This window comes from Ovis aries, chromosome 18 (assembly GCF_016772045.2).
Source record: "Ovis aries strain OAR_USU_Benz2616 breed Rambouillet chromosome 18, ARS-UI_Ramb_v3.0, whole genome shotgun sequence".
NCBI classification, from domain to species: domain Eukaryota; kingdom Metazoa; phylum Chordata; class Mammalia; order Artiodactyla; family Bovidae; genus Ovis; species Ovis aries.
The window spans coordinates 44,189,244-44,203,529 of NC_056071.1; the positions used below are offsets into that span (position 1 = coordinate 44,189,244).

Genomic DNA, 14,286 nt, shown 5'->3' on the forward strand with positions numbered 1-14,286 from the left:
CCAAAATGAAGGTGCTATTTAGCCTTCCTAGGTCCTCCCAGGTAGAGACGAACAGATAGTTTGCTGGTATTTATTTATTTATAATTTAATTTTTTGATCCCAGGTGTCCCCGCTTTTGCTCATTAGCTCTAATAGCGGTGCTGCCATTTGCCTCTTCCCAGGTGTGGATGGTGGTCCACCTTCATCAGGGTGAGAAAGCCTCCAGTCTGTCAGTGCCCAGGCTCTGCAGCGGCTTCAGATGCTAAATTTCCAAGAGCCAATTTTTAGCAACTCCAAGAGGCAGACACCTGAAGCAGGGCTCGGTCAAGTCACAAACTGCCAGGCTTAGTTGTCAACTTCACTAACATGCAGAGTAGCAAAAGTTATCCCCTGTTCTTTTTACCATCACCACACACCAATGGAAGCCTCATTCGATACTTTGAAATTAAACCTGATAGTATCCAGGACTCCTAGAAACTGACTTTGAGGGGCCACGTGGTCCTCAGGACTGGGTTCCATCTTCAGTTTTAAGAAAGTCTCTGAACAAGGAGACCTCAGTCGAGTGCATGTGTAGGGAGTGCCTTTCCTTTCTCAGGTGAAATAGGCTGAATGCTGGGGTTGGGGAAGGGTTGTGGTATATTTTTAAAGAATTTTCTTAGTCAAGTTTGGACTTTGTACAAATGTTTCATTTTCAGCTTATGTCTAGGGATAAATATGCACACTTGAAAATCTAATTTTACATTATAAACCTACTTTTCTTAGCACACTCCCTTTTTCTTCTACCCTGGAAGGAACAATAATTGCTTATCATTTAGTGGTAAAAGCTACTTTCCAACCTATTGTCTTCTTAGTAGTATTTCTTAAAGTATCTTGAAGAAAATACCACATTCTTTACAGTTTCCTGTTAATTGAGTTCTTTGGGAGCCAGTGGCAATGGTAACTTCAAGGATGAGATTTTAATTACATATGGAAACCTTTACCATTGTTTTTCATTTTAAAGAAAGTAGCGTTTGCTTGAAAGCATTTATTCGTTTTTTCCCCCATCTCCTCATTTCCAGTAGCAGCGTCTTTTCAGAACTTTACAAATGCTGTTTGTTTGGACTGTTGGTTTTTCTCCTGGCTTTAAAAAAAAAAAAAAGCTGCGCATGTGAAACTAATGAATTCAGCCTGCACTCCCACTTGGAAGCCGCTATACAGATGGAGTTTCATTAACTGTTTGAATATCTGTATCAGTAACTGCTCCAGAGAAACAATTCCTGCTCACATGGATAATTAACAGAGCACTTCATGGGACAAGACCATCTCTTACTGTAACTACCTGGCCCTTGCTTTGCTAAACCGTCAGGGTTCATTCACCCTTTTTGTCTGTGCTTGCCCAAAGCTCATCTTTCTATGGGGTCACTGACTGCTTCCGCACAGCTGCTGCAGCCCACCACCGGCTCTTGCCTATATTCCTGGAGTGATTCAGCTTGGGTCTACACAGAAGAGAATCAAATCACCCTGTACTTGGGACCCTCAATAATGCTGTAGGAGGCAGCCTTCCTCTCCACCCCAAAGATATGCTCTAGCCCGGTGCCTGGCAGACCCTCTCTGTGATAATAATGGCTTTATCCGTCTTTTATTATGAGACAAGTTTTAACTCTTCATTTTGGGTTCAAATTCCCATGTAGGGTCATTACACTCCAGTTTTTAAGATTCTCCCCCTCAGCCCTGCAAATTCAGGTAGAAAGACATTTCAGTTATTGTCTGCCTTAACCAGGTGTGCAATGTTAGCAGGGCTGTGCTTTCTCACAGCTGTTGCTTTTTATCCAAGAAGTGGCTGTATTTCAGAGGTGGGTGATTCCAGTGTAGAGTTCTGGCTCTTATTATCTTGGGCATTATATTGCGTCTTATAAAAGATGCTTCCTTAACAGGTGATATGCACATGAAGGAATAGTAGGATTTTTAATCTCCTAAAGGCAGACACATTAAATGAATACAATTTGAAAACAGGATTTTTAAAAAGCTATAAGAGTAATATTAATTGTGTCAGAAAAGCAACAATGGATAAACTGAGTAAAATACACAATTTTCAATGAAAGTGAGAGCACCCCAAATCAGGAGAATACTTTGTGAAAGAAGTTAAGCCAGGAAGTGGTATATAGGAATGTAGAAACTGATGCTTGTGTCATTTTTCAAAAACTGATTTTAAAGAATTTTCAAATAAGCAAATTATAAGCAATTTTTCAAATATATTGCTGCAAAGGAGGCTTTTAAGTTTCTTTCTTAACTATTATCAATCTGGTTAGTGTGGTAGCTCAGAGAAGTAGTAAATTGAAAAGAAGTTACATAGAACTTTATAGATGTAAAATATGAATGAGGTTTATTTTAGATGTTTTACTTTGTACTGGGGGTATAGCTGACTAAGAGTCTTGTGATAGTTTCAGGTCAACAGCTAAGGGACTCAGCCATCCATATACATGTGTCCATTCTGCGCCTATCTTCCTTCCCATCCACGCTGCCACATAACTTTGAGCAGAGTTCCCTTGTTAGTTATCCATTTAAGATATAGCAGTGTGTACATGTCCATCCCAAAGTCCCTAACTATCCCTCCCCGCAACCAACCAGCAACCATAAGTTCATTCTCTAAGCCTATGAGCTTTTAAATGCATATTTCTTCAAGTATCACATGTACGCACACACGCTGTAATATGTGTGTGTTCACTTAAATTTCGAGTTTGCAAGAGAGTTTCTTCTCAAAAGTAGTTCTCTGCTATAGCAATTAAGAGAAAATCGTGAAAGGAGGAAAATGAATTCTGAAATGCAAAAGGCTTTTATTAAATGGCAGGTTTAATCAGTAAGAATGCATAAGTCAGCTTTTAGATGGTGTGTCTTAGAGAACCTGATTGGACTCAGGCTGGTAAGTCCCGGCTGTGAATTCTGCACAAGTTGAAGGATGTGCAAAAACTGCAGCATCAACAGTTCATTTCAAAAAGGTTCCAGAAAAAAAAAAAAAAAAAAAAAACAACCAACCCTGCAGTCACATTTCAGCATTAATAGATGGGGTTGCCATGGGCACCGGAGAGAAGCTGGGGCTAAGGAGTGCAGCCTGAAGTTCCTCATGGGGGATGGGTGAGAGCAGGAGGAACATATGTAGGGCTGGGCATCAGGAGCTGAAGGGTAAAATCATCATTCCATGGGACCTCCCCAAATGTCGTATACTATTGCCCAGTGGGAGAGAATGGGTGTGTACACTTGTGGCATGCCCGTGAAGTGAGAACTAATTGGTACCCTGGAATTTATAGACAGAGAAACTGAAGCTCCTAACTGGGATTATGACTAGGGTGAGGGAAACAGTTGGTGATCACTTGCCCAGGTGCTAGTCCTGCCCCCATGTGCTGTTGTTTAGGGAAGTGACTGGCAAATGCTTCTGGATTGCTGATTAACTGAGGTCAGAATGAACCCTCGAGCTGGAAATACAGACAGAATTTGGTAAGCTCATGTGGCCCTAGACCTAAACCAACAAGAAGCATCAGGGAAGAATGTAGTTTCTTCCAGAGTCAAATATAGAACGTGCGTTTGTTCAAGGAGAAGTTTAGGGTAGTCCAAATAAATCAGCTATCCTGATGGAGGTCCCGATTGCCTGCCACAGCCTAGACAGACCCCAGAGGGCCAGCAATAAACGTGTACCCTCAGCTGAGAATCACTGTCTTATCTTCCATTCCATGAACATATGGAAGGAGCTTTATTAATTAATGGTAAATGCACAGTGTAGAGTCTGTATTAGTATTGTAAGCAGAATGTCTTAAAGAAAATGAAAACGGTAGGGAAAATGGCATAGGAGCAAAAAGAAGCAAATAAATATCCAAACATCAATGAATAAGACATTCCCATCTTTCCTACCTAAACCTGGGACAAAAGAGACTAGTCAGGGATCTGAGTTTTATTCCTTTTCTTTTAGCCAATGGAGAGAACTTTTCAAGAAAAAGAAATCCATGGAATAAACTAGAAATGTGCCTTAAGACAGACAAAGGGAATGCAAAATTAAATTCTTGATGTGAAAGGAAAGGCACAATGAAGGCTTCTAGATGAGATACCTTTGGAGAAAATTTCAATTTCACTGTTTCTTTTCTTACTTGCTTGCTTTATTTTTTTCACAGATATGCTCTGTGGAACGCCTGAAAGGCTTTGTATTATTTCTTATTTTCTTTCTCTTTTTTTCTCTATGTGGTATACATCCTTTTTTTTTTTATCTTCCTTCTGGTGTTGAAGCGGTTCCCATTTTTCTAGTTTTGTTTCTGACACCTAACTGTGCCCAACAATACCTTCCATTGAATTCTTTCTTTCATATGTTCCATCTCTCTTATTTCCTTCATCCCTCCTCTTCCTTCACCTCCTATTTACCTCTTATTAACCCTTGGTGTTCCAAGTATATTATGACTCTCATAATGATATTTTCCTCTTTTCTTTTTCGAAATCTAACCTATTTTTCTACATAAGCTCAAGTTTCTTGCCGTGATTCTATCTAACCAGATCTGTGGACTCAGTCTTAGCAAATAGTGAACTCATATTAATTTACTATATGTTATATAATTTTGCCTATATTTTGAGGTGTTTATAAGATGTTATTTTCCTTGGGCGAATAAAGTTTAGTCTGGGTATAGAACAACTCTACAAACTTTATATTGTATTAATATAAGCTTTATATTGTATTAATTTTCTAAGTCAGTGACTTTCAAGGGCCTCTGACCCTATATTATGATATGGCTTGGATATGGACATAATGTCTTCTGCCAATTTTTCATATCATTTTTCTTGTGGAAGGATAATCAGTATTTCACTGAGTGACGTTTGTCTGGAAAACAGATCTTTAGGAAGCTAAATTTATGAGATAATCAACTAAAATTTTAAATTGCCACTTTTCAGTATCGCTTTTCAGTATCAGAGCTCTTCCAGACACATACGTATCCATGACATGTGGGTGCATTCCCAGTTTTTCAGCATAAAAATTCCAAATTTATGAATGAGAGTTATCTCATTATAGTACCTCCCTATTCATGAATATTTGTTTTTTGCTATATTCTTCCACATGTTTATTTTTTGATCTTATATTCTTCTTTATAATGCTCTGAAACAAAGGGGAAAGTATTGTTTTTGAAAAACAGGGATTATGTTTGCTTGTGAATGTGGAAGATGTAAACTTTTCTTTAATATCATCTAATATAAAGTCAAAGAAGATGTAAAATTCAAACGTGCTTATTTATCAGACAGAAATATTCCTTTAAATCTACCCAGGAATTTTTCTTTTAACTCTTAGATTAAATATTCTGAGTTTACCTCACAAAAATCTCTGTAAGTTAAGGAACTTATTGGAAAATTGGTTAATGTGGCAATTTATTTTGCATGAATCAGCAATAAAATTTTTACAAACCTAATCAACTTGGAAATTGCTTTTTTTGTGTGGTCTTTTCTACTTTGGAAATAAGCCTTAAGGAAAGCACCTTTATTTTTTTCCTTTAGAAGAAAAAGTTCTTTTATAATACAACATAGAAATAAGTTTTTACTTTATAAAACATTTATCAAAGTAAAGCCTTGAATGAATAGACACTTTGAAAAACTTAGGGAAGGACATTTTGGCTGCACCTCAAAGGTAAAGATGTGTTGTTTTTGTGACAGTACACTCATGCATTCCACCCAACTTACTCTAGGTCATTAAGCAGAGAAAATTTTAAATAAATGAAATAAATGATCTTGAGGAAAAGTCTATATTCTGAATTCAAGTGAAATTTGAAATATCTAGGAAATCTTAGAAACTTTTTAAAGTAAAATTTTGTAAATGATAACATTTTTCAAATTCAGAAACTCCGTTAACTCCACAGGCTCCTGTACCATTAAAAATCATGGAATAGGGAATTTATCCTCACCACACTAAGGTAGCCACAAAACTGAAAATACAGTCATGTTTTTCAAAATATTTGTTCATGAAACACAGATGATTTTTTTGTAATACAAGTAGTCATGTTTAATGGCAAAATGCATATTTCTAAAAACTTATAAGAAAGTTTTATGGGAAATGATTTTCTGTCTTGGGAAAAGTTTCTTTTCCCTTTAGTATTCTCTTCCTGTATTTTCTTAGTTGTCATTTGCATCATAAACTTTCATCAGTTCGACTTAATATTTTTATTTCCACTGTGCTCTAGGAGAGAGTTTTGTAGAAATGTATTGCAAAGCCAGTGAGTTTGAGGCATGGCTTTTCTTTTATTCATGAATTCGGAGGTATTGTTCCAGTAAAATATGCTTTCAGGATTGCTGAGGGGATCATATTCTTTTAATAGGCAACAGTAATTTTCTCCAGCTACATTATGCCTCTCTGTGTCAGTCTAATAATTATATGCTATCAGTTTTGTGTCATTTCCTCGGGGATTCCCTGTCTGCTATCCACCACTTTTGACTGTTTTACTTCATTCAGCATACTCTCTAATTGCCATATCAAAGGTTTACTTGAACTCATTTTTAAGGATAATGCATTTGATCATAAAATCAAGCATTTGCAGTTGAATATGCATTTATGTCAAACTTATAGCTTTAAATTTCACTTAGGGGAAAAGCCTCATATTTTAATGCAGGTTTTGAATGCAGATTTACTATAAAATAAGTGAATAATAATGCCGGGTTATTTTGGAAAGTGTTCTTTTATGCAATCACTGCATTTAATACAGTCACAAAATGGCAGCCCAACAGGTGGTCTTTTCAGAGTGTTAAGCCACAACAATCAGGACAAAAAGGACACCAGAATCTAATGTTCTTCAGAATTTAAAAAGCTGTTCACTTTCTTTTGTTAATTTTCAGATTTAGCCATGTTCATTATTGTCGGGTCCCCAATGCAGGACATTCTTTTTTGACATTTTGCCCTAAATAGACACTGACCGAGGCTGACTCTCCAACGAGCTGTTTTGTCACACGAAAGCGGAAACTAGTCGTGAACAATGAGTGGGCATTCTTGGTTCTTAAATGGCTAAGGAAAGGACCAGTTTTGACACATTGCAAATCTGGCAAAGTCTGGGTTAACAAAAGTGTGTTTGACAAAAGATGAAGTTTCTTTTCCTATATTTTCCCCCAAAGTATTTAATTATGTGGTAATGCATTTTCTTCTTCTTTGCCTGGAGGATTATATACCCTAGTGACAGGTCCATTCACTCTCTGAGGTTATCGTGCAGAATCATGGACCATACCATTCAAAAGCCTTCTTTAGCAAGAAACTATTCTTTAATAATTATTCACTAAAGGGAGAAGGACTCCAAAAATATATAATTTCATTGTAGCATTATTGTTACTTTATAATAGTAGAATTTTGTAAGGTAAAGTTTTTTGAGAAACTTCTCAGGAAATTGATAAATATGGCAATTTATCTTTCTAAGCCAAAGAGCAGGCTACACTAAATAACACTGTGAAGGATTTGAGTTTATAAATGCTCAAGTGAATGAAAGAAGGATAAAAGAAACCAACTTTTATACTTAAGTGTAAGACTTAAAGTATACTTTAGAATCAGTTGTGAATATCTTCTTCTCCGGAAAGTCCTCTTAAATTGAGGCTTTAAATACTAATATATATAAAGCATGGCATTGTTTACATTCCCATAAAGCTAAATAATCTTCCACTTAGAGAAAGATAGGTATTTGTGAGAAGAATATGTAGATCTTATGATATGAATAAATTAGCATATTTGTAATAAATTGCCATTCATTTGCCATAAATAAATAAGTTAAATAGCTGAAATGGTTTTATCTGGGTAGTGTCATAGAAAGAAAGAAGCAATAATAACATCTTACTCTTCAGGGTTTTAAGTTTTATTTAAAAACACAACCTAAGCAGTGTTCTGGGCTGTGCCAGATTCAATCAAATCACCCTTGTCTTCTGCATCAGCTGTTCAAAGAACACTGATGCTCAGAAGGGTGAACCTGAAGCTTCTGGACTTCTGACTTATCTGCACAATCATCAGAAAAAGATTTCATTACATCTGGCAGAGTTTTTTTTATTTTAATCTCTTTATATTATTAAATCTTAATCCTTGGCAATAAATACTGTGTGTATTGTAAGTGGGACTTTTACAGACAGTTTTATTTTTCCATGGTATGTTTTCAAAAAAATTTTTTGGCGTATAGATGCTTTACAATGTTGTGTTATTTTCTGCAATACCATAAAGTGAATCAGTCATACATATACATATACATATACATATATCCCCTTTTTTCTAGATTTCCTTCCCATTTTGGTCACCACAGAGCATTGAGTAGAGTTCCCTTTGCCATACAGTAGATTTTTATTAGTGATCTATTTTATACACTAGCCCTGGGTGTTCTTTGGAAGGAATGATGCTAAAGCTGAAACTCCAATACTTTGGCCACCTCATGCAAAGAGCTGACTCACTGGAAAAGACTCTGATGCTGGGAGGGATTGGGGGCAGGAGGAGAAGGGGACAACAGGATGAGATGGCTGGATGGCATCACTGACTCGATGGACATGAGTCTGAGTGAACTCCGGGAGTTGGTGATGGACAGGGAGGCCTGGCGTGCTGCGATTCATGGGGTCGCAAAGAGTCGGACATGACTGAGTGACTGAATTGAACTGAACTGAGTGTATGTATGTCAATGTGCTTTGTGGCTCAGTTGTGTCCAACTCGTTGCAACCATGTGGACTGCAGCCCACCAGGCTCCTCTATCCATGGGATTCTCTAGGCAAGAGCACTGAAGAAGGTTGCCATGCCCTCCTCCAGGGGATAGTCCCAACCCAGGGATAGAAGCCAGGACTCCCACATTGCAGGCAGATTCTTTACCGTCTGAGCCACCAGGGGCGCCCATATACGGCAGTACCACTCTCCCAATTCCTTATACCCCCTTCCCCAACTTGGTGTCCATAAGTTTGTTCTCTTCATTTATGTCTCTCTTTCTGCTTTACAAGTAAGTCCATCTGTACCATTTTTCTAAATTCCACAGCTAAGTGATTTTATTCAATTTTTGTTTTTTCTTTCTAACTTCTTTCACTCCGTGTGACAGTCTCCATGTCTATCCATGTCTCTAAAAATGGCACCATTTCTTTCATTTTCATGGCTGAGAGTGAAAAAGTTGGCTTACAGCTCAACATTCAGAAAACGAAGATCATGGCATCTGGTCCCATCACTTCATGGCAAATAGATGGGGAAGCAGTGGCTGACTTTATTTTTGGGGGCTCCAAAATCACTGCCAATGGTGACTGTAGCCATGATATTAAAAGACGCTTACACCTTGGAAGGAAAGTTATGACCAACCTAGACAGCATGTTAAAAAGCAGAGAGATTACTTTGCCAACAAAGGTCTAGTCAATTCTATGGTTTTTCCAGTAGTCATGTATGGATGTAAGAGTTGGACTATAAAGAAGGCTGAGTGTCAAAGAACTGATGCTTTTAAACTGTGGTGTTGGAGAAGACTCTTAAGAGTCCCTTGGACTGCAAAGAGATCCAACCAGTTCATCCTAAAGGAGATCAGTCCTGAGTGTTCATTGGAAGGACTGATGTTGAAGCTGAAACTCTAGTACTTTGGCCACCTGATGCAAAGAGCTGACTCATTTGAAAAGACCCTGATGCTGGGAAATATTGAAGGCGGGAGAAGAAGGGGATGATGACAGAGGATGAGATGGTTGGATGGCATCACCGACTCAATGGACATGAGTTTGGGTAAACTCCAGGAGTTGGTGATGGACAGGGTAGCCTGGCATGCTCAGGTCCATGGGGTTGGAAAGAGTCGGACACAACTGAGCGACTGAACTGAACTGAATATTCCATTGTATATATATGTACCATGTCTTCTATATCCATTCCTCTGTTCATAGACACTTAGATTGCTTTCCTATCCTGGATGTTGTAAATAGTGCTGCAGTGAACATTGGGGTATATATATCTTTTTGAATTATGGTTTTCTTTGGGTATATGCTGAGGAGTGGAGTTTGTGGGTCATATTGAAGTTCTATTTCTAGTTTTTTGAGGAACCTCCATACTATTCTCCATATAGAGACACACAGTCTTTTTTAAATGGAGTTTGTTGTGATGCCCATAGCTTTTATTAGCCTGGCCTAAACAGCTTTTATTCTTTAAGGATTCCAAGGCTTTCTGGTTTAGAGAATTTCAGCCTAAAATTCTGTCTGATTTTTAAGGTAGACCTAAGTTTTCCCATGTAAATTTGGACTGACCTCAAAGAAGATCTGGCAAGAAGAGACCAAATGGGTTATGGCCAGTCCAGAGAGTGGTTTACATTATGTCTATAGCTTATATCACTTCTACCCACATTCTGTTGGCCAGAACTCAGTTACATGATCCCTATCTAACCGCAAAGGAGGTTGAGAAGTGTAGTGTTCCTTTATGTCTAGAGAAACAAAATGATATTGGTGAATCTCTAATAGATCTCAGTCACAGTGATTTTACTCCAGGTTAGAGATCATTTGCTTTTCCTCCCAATCACTCAGGTATCCACATTTCCAAGCTTGGCCTTTTGCACACATCTGAAGTGTCTTGACTTCTCTGGTCTGCATTATGGACTTGGTTGATTATTAGCACTTAGGATAAAAACGAAAACATCTTTCCAGTCCTTCCAAAGCATTTATAACTGATCTGGATTTTGGTGAAATAGCTTTAATTAGCTTCTTCTGGCATAAAAAAAGGGAAGAATGTCTCAGTATTTATGTGCGAAAACTCTGGCCCTTGAACTTCTGTGCGTATGTGTGTGTATGTATGTGCTCAGTTGCTCAGCTGTGTCCAACTCTTTGCGACCTCACAGACTGTAGCTCACCAGACTCCTCTGTGGGGTTTTCCAGGCAAGAATACTGGAGTGGGTTGCCATTTCCTCCTACAGGGGATCTTCCCAACCCAGGGATTGAAACCATGTCTCTTGCATCTCCTGCACTGGTAGGTGGATTATTTACCACGGAGCCATCTGGGAAGCCCTTAAGCATGTTTCAGTTCAGTTCAGTCGCTCAGTCGTGTTCGACTCTTTGTGACCCCATGAATCGCAGCACACCAGGCCTCCCTGCCCATCACCAACTCCCAGAGTTCACTCAAACTCACGTCCATCGAGAAGGTGATGCCATCCAGCCATCTCATCCTCTGTCGTCCTCTTCTCCTCCTGCCCTCAATCCCTCCCAGCATCAGAGTCTTTTCCAATGAGTCAACTCTTCGCATGAGGTGGCCAAAGTACTGGAGTTTCAGCTTTAACATCATTCCTTCCAAAGAACACCCAGGACTGATCTCCTTTAGAATGGACTGGTTGGATCTCCATGCAGTACAAGGGACTCTCAAGAGTCTTCTCCAATACCACATGTCTAGGTTCATCCAAATGTCAAATCTAAACATATATACACACACTATACATACATATATGCTGCTGCTGCTGCTAAGTCGCTTCAGTCGTGTCCGACTCTGTGCGACCCCATAGACGGCAGCCCACCAGGCTCCCCCATCCCTGGGATTCTCCAGGCAAGAATACTGGAGTGGATTGCCATTTCCTTCTCCAATGCATGAAAGTGAAAAGTGAAAGTGAAGCCGCTCAGTCCTGTCTGACTCCTAGCGACCCCACGGACCGCAGCCCACCAGGCTCCTCTGTCCATGGGATTTTCCAGGCAAGAGTACTGGAGTGGGGTGCCATTGCCTTCTCCGACATACATATATATATTTATGAATATATATATATATATATATATATATATACACACTGTAAATTTCTAAGAAAGAAAACTGAAAGGTTCTGGACAGACATTGTGGTATCAATGGTGCTGCTATGTTAAGTCGCTTCAGTCATGTCCTACTCTTAGCAACCCTATGGACCATAGACTGCCAGGCTTCTCTGTCCAAGGGATTCTCCAGGCAAGGATACTGAAGTGGTTTGCCAGACCCTTCTCCAAGGGATCTTCCCATTTTAATGGTACTAATTATAATTCAAAGCAAGATAATAAAGGTGTGAGATTCAATATAGTATATTACTGAAGTGGAAAATATATGTTTATTGGAAAAAATTAGAATTAGTGCTATCCATGAACTAATTTGAGTGGACAATGGCTCTCTGGGTTATCAAACGCTTATCTATTTACTTACTTTTAACAGATGGTTATAATTTTTTATCCTTGATTCAAAGTGTAAGAATTCTTCACTGTGAAATTTAACATCAAGTAGCATTGGCGATGACTGTCCTTTTATTGTGTCCTTGGAGAGTTTGCAGTATATTGTGAAGCTAGAACACTGTGCCGTAATTAATTTGGGTAGCTAGTCTACCACATGGACAGAAGCAATTCACTTGCACTTATGAAACCGATTGGTAGGGAGACTCTATTTTACTGCTGAGACCAAATAGATTTTTCATGATATTGTTATGCTAAGTTGAACATCACACCTTTTATGTTCTCTCCATTTGGCCTTGAATAAACATCAGTACAGTAATAATCTAAATGGTTTGCAAGTGGTCATGAGCAGTTGCCCATCTGCTTGGACAGTATTATACAAATCAATTACATGGACATAAAAGCCAAACAAATGTGAGTGAATCAGCAACAGAAATGAAATTGATGAACTCTTAAGTTTTGTTCATCACATATACCCCCTTTAGTAACCAAAGATGGGTAAATTACACTCATTAACCTTGGAAAAATTAGATGATTTGTGCATAATAGGTTTGAAACAATACCTTTCTGTTCCCAGTTGTGATGAGTATTTTGTCCAGCACAGGCATAGTTTAATTAAAGGTCTACAATGGAGATCGTTTCGATATGGTTTGCTCCTTTCTAGAGAGATTATGTCATAAAATTAGCATGTATTTGTTTTCACTTTCTAAAAATCCAATTTCTCAGTTATGCCAGATAAAAGTGAACATTGCCTATCCCAAGAGCAAAGTAAGTATTTATTTAGTTTTAAAAAATCAGTGCTGAACTGGTGGGTAGGGCCTTAGCTTGATAGAGGCCAAGAGAAACACTGTTTAAGGTTTCTAGTGGGTATTTGTCAAGAGAGTCTTAAGCTAGTCATCGCTGCCATGAAAAACCTATTAATAGGGAATTCCCTGGCGGTCTGGTGGTTAGGACTCCATGCTTTCAGTGCTGTGGGCCTGTGTTCAATCCCTGGTCAGGGAACTAAGATCCGACATACTGTGCATAGCCAAAAAGCAAACAAAAACTTAATGAAGAAACCTTGCATGTTGAGCTAAAATTAAGGCAAAATCTGAAACACTTAGTTTTTCTGAGGATATTTTTCTCCCATAATAGGAGGACTTATTGAGATTACTTTTGCCGCCATGAGACTGTTGGGGAGATCATTACTGGGAAATCCTGAGAGATGAGTTTTGGGTCCTGGTTCTGTTTCTTATGACACTTCAACATCATGAATACATGGTGGTTGTCCTCTCCCCTAACAGGGAAACCTTCGATTTATAGGACCTGGGCTGAAAATCCAGTCACATCCTCTCAGAACTGCTTTGGAGAAAGCCACTGGCCATGAGTTCTCTGAACTGAGGAAAGCCTATGCATGAATTAGCAAGTTTATATTATAGAAAGGGAACATTATATTGGTGTAGGAATGATTTGATTGCATGGATTAAAAAGTGGGCTGTGTAAGTGGAGACTTATACCATCAGTCAGTTCAGTTCAGTCGCTCCATTCAGTTCAGTCATGTCCATCTCTTTGCGACCCCATAAATCGCAGCACACCAGGCCTCCCTGTCCATCACCAACTCCCGGAGTTCACTCAGATTCACGTCCATCGAGTCAGTAATGTCATCCAGCCATCTCATCCTCTGTTGTCCCCTTCTCCTGCTGCCCCCAATCCCTCCCAGCATAGATGGTGGTTAATTTTATGTGTCAAATTGCCTGGGCTGTATTTCTGGGTGTGTCTGTGAGGGTGTTTCTGGAAGAGATTACTGTGTGAATCATAGTACTGAGTAAAGAAATTTGCTTTCACCAGTACAGGTGAAATTTGATCTGTTTGAGGCCCTCAACGATCTGTTGAGGGCCTGAATAGAACAGAAAGGTGTAGGAAGGGCAAATTTGTTCTCTGTTGAACTGTGGGACATCCATCTCCTGCCCTTGGACCTGGATCCTCATGGTTTTCAGTCCTTTGGGTTTGGACTGAAGATAAACCACCACTGAAGCTTTCCTAGGCCTCTGACTTGCAGATGGCAGATTATTGGACTTCATTCTCCTGAATCATGTGAGCCAATCTCTCTTAATATTAGAATGGTCCAAAAGTTCATTTGGGTTTTTCTATAAGATCTTTTCCACATCTTATGATGTTCATTTCCCAAATGAAATTTTTGGCTAACCCAAT

At 38.9% G+C, this 14,286-nt stretch overlaps 1 long non-coding RNA gene across 1 annotated transcript in view; it reads left to right on the top strand.

Moving 5' to 3' along the window:
* The window catches only part of LOC121817108 (uncharacterized), a 113,685-nt gene that overhangs the window by 60,327 nt on the left and 39,072 nt on the right, over window positions 1-14,286 (top strand). The window lies entirely within an intron of this gene.